The 10533-nt window shown below is 40.3% G+C and overlaps 1 pseudogene; it reads right to left on the bottom strand.

Annotated features, from left to right (window-relative positions):
• Positions 1-277: 277 nt before the first annotated feature.
• LOC138398043 (putative uncharacterized protein encoded by LINC02915) lies at positions 278-998 on the bottom strand (annotated as a pseudogene).
• Between the last annotated feature and the right edge of the window lie 9535 nt (positions 999-10533).

Genomic DNA, 10533 nt, shown 5'->3' on the forward strand with positions numbered 1-10533 from the left:
AAAGTAGGTCAAAAAACTAGACTCAGTAACTTTATTTCATCTTATTGAAGGACCTACAATTCTTTTATATTCATAACCATCAGTGAGGCATGTTAAATAATTCAAATAAAAAGTACTAGTTTCCACCCTTATGTACCTCCTGGGTTTTCCTTTGTTCACCCAGTCACCTGCAAAAATCATCAAATGTTCAAATTTATAGTCTGTGACTTGGTGACCCTAAACCTCTTGGTGGCCTGGAATGAACATGAAATGCTCTTATTTAGCACTTGGAGCTCAGCTACATATTAGTTTTCCTGCAGTGCAATCCTCTGATGCCAGTGAAGAGGGAAATCAGAAGCAGGGACAAGGCCATTCTGGCCACCCCCTCCCAATACAGTGAGTGAATCACTGACAGAAGTGGGGCTTGCAGGCTGGGTTTCTCTCTCCTAAATCCTTTTATCCCAGGATACTTGTTACTTCTTAATGCGGTAAAACTGAGGAACACTTCATGGAGATGATGAAGAGTTTGGACTCCAAAGTATCCCTCTGTCTGTCCCGTCAAGCAGCATGAGCCCTGGCGGGGCAAGAGTCAACTTGCCTATCGCATGCACACTCTGTAGAACTCACGTTCCACCCTGGAGACGGAGTTTTCTGTACAAAGAGCTATGCCAAGCCACTGAAAATCACTGGGTTGCCTGTTTCCTTGTTTATGACTTCTCCATATAGTTGGTTCTGCTCCAACTTATTTGGAAGTGACATCTGTTGGATGATTTGATGTGCTGTCTATGTTCTCTGAAAGTCAGCTCTGACAGGTCGATGTAAAGGAGCCTGAGAGAGAGCTCAGTCACGTGCTGAGTGGCTCTTAAGTACAGGAACAGATTTGAGAAGATTATCCAAGACAATGACCTCAAGACCAAACTAGGCCACAGAGTTAGCCGCAAGGCTCTGCGAATTCTTTGCGGCTCAGCCCTCTGGGGTCTCCTGTCACCGCGTTTGCCAGTAATGAATTTCACTTCCATGTGAGATCTTTCAGGTCTTCTTGACACACTCTGAAGCCATATGTGTCTCAGTCACTGCAGACACCCTCCTGCTCTTTAACTTGAAGAGCAGTCTGAGTCAGCCAGTGGGGTTTGCCGTAGCAGCAAATCTCCTTTCAAACCCACATCACTTGAATAATAAGTATGATTCTGGAGAGTTGACGCATGAGTATTTCCTGCTAGGGAACAATGGGGGTAATCTGAGGAAATTAAATTCATGCAAGTAATTCCCAAACTTTATTCATGTTTGGTTGCTCTCTAACTCCAAATGTTTTTACCAGACTGGTAACACATAAAATCAGCCAGTAAGACCATATCCTTTTCTTTCTTCCTCTACCCACCACTTCTCTTCTGTGGTGTTAACTGTGGAGAAGTCACAAAAAGTCTATGGTAAGAGAAATAAAAGCTCAAACACCCAAACTCATTTTTTTTTTTTCTCTCTCTCTTGGTAATCTTGCTGCAAAGGTAGAGTGACTTTCTTAGAAAGTTCAAGCCAAACTCAGTCAAGAAGGTGGAGCGGGAAACCTCAGTAACCCCATTATACGTGGTAGACGCACGTGAGTAGGTGGTCAATACAAACATTAATACTTGGCTATGAATGTCTTACATGCTTGGCATAATTGTAACAGTCAGTCCCTGGGAAAGTCTGTTTGGAAACACCCCATTGCTTAAGTGCCTTGTATGGTTGTATTCTACAATATTATGAAACAATGTAAAAATATCCAGGCATTTTCTGAAGAATAGAGGGAGCTAGAAGTGATATTTATTTACAGAAAAAGTGACATGCAGTCCTCCCGAGCCCTGTGAAGACCCTAAAGACATACCCTCCTCCCCAGCTACTCAAGTGATATCCTGTGCATGCCTGGATTCTGGTCTATAGAATAGTTTCTGTATATGAAACAAATCAATTTTAGAATAAGAGTTGCCACCAGAAAGATTTCCATTTATTAAACACCTACTAGGTGCCTGAATCCCTATTGAGTACATTTCATTCAGTTCTCACCAAGAAACTTTCAAGGCTCATTCACAATTTACAGATGAGAAAAAATAAAGCATAAGGAGATTAAATAACTAGTACAAGGCAACCCATTTGTCAAATGGTGGAACCTGGGGTAGAGTTCATGTCTACATGTAAGCTCCTTGAGGCCAGAATTTTGTCTCTGTTTTGTTCATTGATGTATCCCCAAGTAACTAGAAGAATGCCTGGTAAACTGCAGATGCTCAATACATGTGGTTGAATGATTGCCTTAACGAGGGAATCCAGCACACGCACTCCTGACCTTTATTCTCTGTGGTCCCAGCTCAGTCTCCTCACTCTAGTCGGCGACCCGCCTCTCTCTCTCCAGCCTCGTTCAGAGGGAAGCGAAACCCAGAGCTGCACCAGGCTGCGGGAGGACGTGATGTCTCTGCATTCGTCCTGCCAAAGGAATGCAGCAACTGTCAGGAAGCTGTCTCTCTGTGTCTCATGACCTCTCTCCCTCTCTTTCTCCCTTTCTTTATCTCCCAATTCCTCCCACAAAGGTTTTCTGAGTCTCTGCTATGTGTGCTGAGCACTGCAGATTCACTATGAACAAAGCTGACATGGTCCCTGTCCTTATGGAAATTACTGATTAAATTATAGTTATGATGAGTGTTCTGACAGAGAGGGAGAAGGTGTCATAGGACCATATAGCCAGGGGACCCAACCTATTCTATGAGGTCAGAGAAGACCCCTTTGAAAATTTGAACTTTAAGACAAGATATACAGAATAAGTAGGAGTTCCCAAAGTATAGCTTTGGATTTCTGGAAGTCCCTGCATGAGGGGCTTTTAGGGAATTCAGTGGGAAAACTATTTTCATAATAATACTAAGAAGTTATTTGCCTTTTTCATTCTTATTCCATTACCAGTGTACAGTGGAGCGTTACAGAGGCTCCATGGTGTGTGATATCACAACAGATTGAATGCAGAAGCAGACATGGGAAACCATTTATCTGCTAGCAAGGCAGACATTGGCAAGATGTACAAAAATATAAAACAGAGTCACTGGTCTCACTGATGTATTTTTGGTTTTGAAAAAAAATTTGGCTATTTTTCATAAAATTTTATTTATGTTAAGGTGTATTCCGTTTACTGTGTTATTTTTAACTGAACTAAATATTTTAAAATTTCCTGGTTTTAATTTACAATATGTGAATATCAATAGATACCATCCACATTTTGTTTTCAAAAAGGTTTTTGGGGTTCTTAATAATTTTTAAGAGTGAGCCCCTACATTTTGAGACTTGCTAAGTAAAGAGGAGGAGGGATTGTTCCACATTAAACAAAGAGTACATGGGAAAGCCCCAAACTGAGATACAATTTACAGTTCTGAGGAAATTAAAGAAGTCCAATGTGGTTGAAGCATAGACAGTGAGGGGGAGGAGGTGTAATATAGAGGTCAGTGGGTAAGCAGGGCTGTATTTGGTCAGTGGGAAGTCACCGAAGAGTTTTAAATAGGCTGGAGTTGATCAAATTTATGTTGAAAGAAGGAAGGATGGAAGGAAGGAAGGAATGAAGGAAGGAAGGAAGGAGGGAAGGAAGGAGAGAAGGAAGGAAGAGATGGGGAGAGAGAGGCTAAGATGGCAGAGAGAAGGAAAGTCAGTTGGGAGGCTTTGGGGAAAAGTTGGCAAGCTGTGAATTGGGGAGAGTAGGTTGGATAGAAGAGGATAGATTTAAGTGATATTGAAAGAGTCTAGAGGACGTGGTGTTTGGATGTCAGTAGGGAATGAGTTTTTTATCAAAGAAGGAATGAATTCTCTCTTTTTGTTTAGTCACACCACTTGATTTCACATCCTAGTTCTACCCTACCAGTTTTGTGACTGTGGGAAAGTCATTTAAACTCTGTAGGCTGTAGTTTTCCCATCATTAAAAAAAAGGAATAAAAACCACAATCTCATATGGTTGTTAAAGTGATTTTAAAAAGTAAATGTACCTGGCCAGGTGTGGTGACTCATGCCTGTAATCCTAGCACTCTGGGAGGCTGAGGTGGGAGGATCGCTTGAGCTCAGGAGTTTGAGACCAGCCTGCCCAAGAGTGAGACCCTGTCTCTATTAAAAATAAAAAAAATCATCCAGCATGGTGACGCATGCCTATAGTCCCAGCTACCTGAGAGGCTTGAGCCCAGGAGTTTGAGGTTGCAGTGAGCTGCAATGATGCCACTGCACTCTACCAGGGCGACAGAGCAAGATTCTGTCTCAAAAAAAAAAAAAAGTAAATGTACCTAATATAACTGGAATATCACAATTATTTAATATTTATTTGTTTCCCTTTTTATTTAAAGAGTTTTATTTAAAGAGATGATAAATCCTTTAAATTCACTTTTTTTCCTAGCCATTTTAAGATGGTGGAGGGAAGCTGGCAGTGTTCTTCAGAAAACATGAAGTTCTTGGGAAGGGAGGATCTATACAATTTGCAAAACTTCTCCTGTGAGACCTATGTACCACTGGGGGTATGCTTCAAGCACATGCAAGCGTGCTCTCCCTCCTCCCACCCTCTTGCCTTGATAACTGCTCTCCCATTTAGGTTCAGTTCATATTATCTTATCTGCTCCTTTTGAACTTGAAACTTTGTCCTGCTCCTCTTGTTCCATAGTCTGATTCCTGCTGCTTTGTTCCAACACCTGTCTTCCCAAAGTCTTAGGCTAGCCTTCTGTATTTCCCACACCTGCCTTGTCCCTAACTTTGCAGGACTCCCTTCCCTGGCAACCACCATCTACAGGCAAAATAACTTGGGAGGAGTTAAGACACAGATTAATATGATTGTAAATAAAACCTGGCGTGCTTATGACTGGGGCCTGAGCTACCGCCTGTCCTTCTTTCTAGTACCTTTTGAAAGGCTGTTCCCAAACACACTGACTTGAGGATTTAGGGCAGTATTGGAGAATGCATTGAGTTTTGTCAAGTGGCCCTTATAAAGCAGAGCCCAGGAGGTGAGCAGAAGAGAGCTCGGGGCTGGCAATCTGCCCTGTGACAAGGAGCTTTGTCTGCACGCAGCTTCCCAGCCCACAGACCATCCACATTTGAATAGAGCCCATTGTTTACCACTTGGGTGGAAAACAGAGGAAATAGTCAATGAGTCAGGCACCCGCTTGTTTCAAAAGGAATTTTTTTTTCTAATGGTTTCAGAGAAATAGAAGCAAAAATAGGAGTTTGAGGGAAGATAAAGACAAAGGCAAAGTAAAGGCTGCTGGATGCTAATAATGAGCTTGTCTTTGCTGACAGCCTGTCATGCTTGGACTGTGGGTTCCAACCCTGAACCTGAATCCAGTAGGGACGCTAATTCTGGAGAAGCTTCCACTCTGCACAGGGATTCTGACTGCGATCTAATCTGAACTAATTTAGGGTAAATTGATCTTCTTCCTTTCTCCGTTTAAAGGACATTTGCTAAAAATGTCTTCTTCTTCATAGGGGCTGGGGAACAGACAGAGGAGATTACAGTGTGTATAAATTTGAAGTATAGTAACTGATAAGCAAATGACATAATGACACAAGCTTAGAATCTCACATGAGTCATATTTTCTGTGACTTGATTTCCTGATCTGCAGATGCTCTGACGGACATTCCACTTTTCTATAGCTCAACACATGGTATAGGAATGGTCTTTCCATTGTGTCATCTCAGTTGGGAAAAATGCATGGCAGTGGTATGAATGCCACTGAAAGAAAGGAAATGACTCGGTGTCCATGGCAAAGACTCAACTATGTTCTGCTGAAGGCTCCACTTTTCAATCCAAACTTGATACATTTTTTTTTTTTTAATTTTCAGTAAACTTTTTTTTCCAAATTAGGTCAGAAAGGAATAAAATTCAGGAATTATAGAAAAATCTTAGGGAAGTAAATAAAAATAGCCTGTAATCTGACCTCCAGAGATAACCAAGAAAGCATGCTGCTGTATATCTTTAAATATATAAAATATGTGTGTGTGTATGTACACATGCATATAAATATATATACACATATACATGCATAGAATTCAGGGGATATTTTGTGCATACTGTTTAGTAACCTGAAATTTTCATCTATAATTTGTATCACAATTTTCATATCACTATATATTATATTCTTCCTCAACATAATTTTGAAGACTGTAAATCATTTTTAAACAGTTCCCTATTTTTGAGCACTAAGATTAGTTTCAATTTTTCACTATGAATTGCTTTTTACTGAAGTTTTCTAGTAAACTTCAATCATTTATTACTCAACAAGTATGTCTGGAGCACCTGCCCTGTTCAAAATATGAAATCAGGCATTGTTTGTAGGGAGCAAAAAGATAACTTAATACACAGATAGTCCTTTTTTCCAAGAGACTTACTGAAAAAGGATTCGTGTTTCCTAACTAATAACTGTTTAAGAGGTGCCTTTCCTTTTCTTTCTTTGGGTTTCATGTCCCTTTGTATTCTCAGTAAGTCTGGTTCATAAAGCCATCTCCTGGGGCTGGTTTGTTAGAGATTTTGTTAACTCATAAGCTAAATATATAAGCTAGAAAGCATACAAAATATTATTACGATAATTATAGTTGGTATACTTTTGTAACAATAAATAGAAACTGTATGGAGAAATAGCTGAAGTCTGACTCCATTATAATCAGGAAGGTAGCTTAATCATATTTAACTCAGAAACTCTAAGCTCCACAGAATTACTGAATTTGTGCTTTGACAGCAGGATAGCAGAGTTTCCAACTCAGATGGTGGTCACAACCTTACTTTATTGGGACAATAAAATATTTTAATAGAATCGTTGGCATCTCGTTCTACCCCTGAAATCAGGGCCACCTCTGCTATTACTTGCCCAGCGGAAATGTGTGTGCTCATTTTGTTAGTGCACGCTGCCTCTGAAGTCAGTGAAGTCCACGGATCTGATTCCATTTGAATCAATGATTCTCTAACTGCTACAGGAACACAGGTTGCATTTCTAACGTTTAAACAAAATCCCTTTTAGAAAATCATATCCTTGTTGTAGATGAAAAGATGGAAAAATGCAGATATATTGAAAAGTGCCACAGTTGTGGTTGTGGTAGGCAGAATTTTAAGATGACTCCCATGACCCTGACCTTGGTATTACTCCCAGAATTATGTTATATGGTGAAAGGGACACTGTCCAGGTGGACCAAACTAATCCTGTGAGCACTTTACAAGCAGAGAGTTTTGAAGCATAAGAAGAATTCAACCTACCATTACTGACGTGAAGAGAGAGGGGCCACATGGGAAGGGTAAGAAGGACACGATTTTTGCCAATGACCAGTGAGCTGGAGGGAGACCTTGAGACCCAGATAACAACTGCAGCTGGCTGACACCTTGAGTGTGAGACTCTGAGCAGAGGAACCAGCTAAGGCCACCCGAAATTCTGACCTACAGAACTGTGAGATAATAAATGGTTATTGTTTCAAGTTGCTAAGTTTGTCATAATTTATTATTCAGCAGTAGAAAACTAATATAGTGACCATAGTACCTTCAATTTTGTGCCTTACTTATAGCAGATTGGTGACATCTTTACCATCAACCAAAGGTACAACATTTTTAAAAAGTTTAAATGAGGTAAGAATAAATTTTATGAAACTCTTGGATTAAACTTCCAAATAATAGAACATGATATCATCAAAAGGATGAAGCCCAGAATATATGCACATTTTATTGATATTAATGAAAAGCTTCTTATAATTTATAACAAACTAATATGCAATAATTTAACAAATGATATGATAGAAATATGTTCAGGCTGGTTCTAGGGTATAGAGGAAGACTGTCTAATTCTACCTGGATAGAGCAGAAAGGCCTTCCTAGAGGAAGTGGGGACTGTCAAGGGCACACAAAAGGCTGTTTACAGACCCAGGGAAAGTAAATTTTCTTTGTGTTGCATGTGGAAAAAATTGGGGAGATACAATTCTGCTGTGATGAACCAAGAGGAGGGGACTGGGAGATGAAGAAGTCAATTTGAGATTTCATTTCCTCTTCTCCAAGTCTTAGAATGATCATTTCAAAGAAGAATGCTCTAGTTAAGACCCTCCCTCAAAAGCTTCCCATTGGAATGGAGGAAGGGCAGCTTTTTATTACTCATCTAAAATCTGAAAGGCTTTAGATGTGAGTTAAGTTTAATGGAAGACACCCCTACTGGGGGTATCTAAACCACAGGCATCTGAGACAACCTCACGTGAAGGCTGAATGCAAATAATTGTAGTGCCCAGAACTCAGGGCCTAGAAAGGGCTAAAAAAAAAAAAAAAAAATCCTACAACCATTATTACTGCTGTTTTTTAAAGTTCTCGTTTACAAAATCAGAGTACTAGCCAGTCCTGTTCATCTTATTAAACCAATATGGCGACAAATGAAAAGTTCTTCTGAATAAGCATTTTATTACTTTATTATCATCATCTCTTATGTCTTTAAACTGTGTTCACTGAATATGTTTTAATTTGATGTCTCAAATCAGTTGGAAATAAATACAAACCATGTGGGTTTTTTGTTTGTTTGTTTGAGGCAGGAAACAAAGCTGTATTACCTGATTCAGGGACCAAGAAGAACAATCAATTAGATGAATTGTCTCATGTGACAGAGAAAACATAGCTCCTCGAAATGTTGACATTTTCTGCCACATTGCCGTAGAAATGCACTGCTACAGCTTAGCAATTCCTCAGAGATTGAGGAGATCCAGTTAAGTTGGTAGGTAAAAGGGTCAAAACGAAGGCCAGAAGATATTTTCCCTCTGTAATCCTCATGTATTTTGAGAAAGAAAGGGATCCTGTAATTTACCTTTTTGTAGATCCTTTTGCAGAAAGAACACTATATGAAAATGTATAAACTGAGTCATTTCTTGTTAAGGTGACTTGGTGCCTTGGGGAGGCATGGAAGGCTACCTGGCTCTTTCAGTCCTTAGGAGTCTTCTGTGCTTGCAGTGAGCACACCTGTTGGAGCAGGTGGAATCAAAGTTGATTGTGGGGAAACAAGGTGTCTTTTGGCGGATCCTTCCTCTATTAGCTCATGATTGATTTCTAGGAGTTACGGGGTAGACAGAGGATTTGGACTAGTTCCAAGCAAAAGATCAATGGATTGATGTGGGTATAAATGGCGACAAATACAACCGAGCTATGTATCCCTGACTCAACATGCTATCACTGTATACGTGGTTACCAAAGTAACTCTTCCCAATATCTGCCGGTCCTGTCCATCAGGAATCACATTAATGGCTTGTGCTAACCCAAATATTTGCCTTTGTCTTGTGCCATTATTGACTATTTTGCAGAAATCAAGATGCTATTCTCCACTGTGAGATGTCCGGCTGAGCAGGTTTCGGTGTGATCAAGGAAATATCATTGCCCTCACTCTCACTGTTCCGGCTGCCCTGGCAGCCCTCCTGGTGCATGCTGAATGAGGTCATATATTTAGCAAGGTGATGTTTTACCTGAGATTCTGAGACAAATAGAGACATTTCTACATCTGCCATTCGGAAAAGCCACAGGCAAAAAGTTCTAGGGTATAATGTAATGTGCACAGGCTTTAGAGGGAGACAGCCCTGGTGTTCCTGACTGTGCTCTTGAGAAAGTTCCATTATGCCTTTGACTTGTAATCTCCCCTGATTTATATAACAAAATCTCCACAAAGATTGCTTGGCATAGTGCATGACAGAGTATTAGCTCAATAAATGGTAACTCTGTTCCCTTCCTTCTTCACCACCCAGCTTTGGTGGAAATTTGTCATGTGATTTAAGAGCTAAAAAGAATTATAAACGCTTGTGTCCTATGGGGCAAGAATCTTTGCATAATTATTCTACCCTTAGTTCAGAGTCTTCTTCTCCTGCCCTGGGACAATGAGATGGGTAGCTGGAGAAGCATGTCAGAATGGAAGCTTCAAGCTATCCATCTTGAGAGTCTGCATACTGTCTGAAACCAAGTGGCTAAATCATTTGGAATTTTTTACTTGAGAGTTTTTACATGAGCATTTGGAAAACTCTTTTGTGGGCCAGGATGCTAGCTAGGTATGATACTCCCTGATCTGTCCACAAAATGGCATTTAGATAAATACAGCTATACTTTCAAATAGTGCTCCACCTGTTATGGATGGAATGTTTGTGTTCCCCAAAATTCATTTGTCAAAATCCTAGGGCCTCCTCATAGGAAAGTAATTAAGTTATGAAGATGAAGCCCTCATGAGTGGGATTAGCGTCCTTATGAAAGAGACCCCAGAGAGCTCGCTCATCCTTCTGCCATGTGTGGGCACAGCGAGAAGAGAGCTGTCTATGAACCAGGAAGCCCTCGTCAGACGCTGGGTCTGCCTGCACCTTCATCGTGGACTTCCCAGCCTCCACAACCATGAGAAATAAGTGTGTGTCGTTTAAGCCACCCAGTTTATTGCATTTTTGTTATAACAGCCCAAATAGGCTAAGATACCATCTAATTACCCATAGCAAAGGAAAAGGATGCACAATTGGGGATCCAAGTACAAATAAAGTAGACACATAGATTCATTTTCAAGAAAAAAAAATGCATGTCTATATGTATGACAGCTTTAA

The sequence above is a fragment of the Eulemur rufifrons genome, chromosome 2 (genome assembly GCF_041146395.1).
Source record: "Eulemur rufifrons isolate Redbay chromosome 2, OSU_ERuf_1, whole genome shotgun sequence".
Classification (NCBI taxonomy): domain Eukaryota; kingdom Metazoa; phylum Chordata; class Mammalia; order Primates; family Lemuridae; genus Eulemur; species Eulemur rufifrons.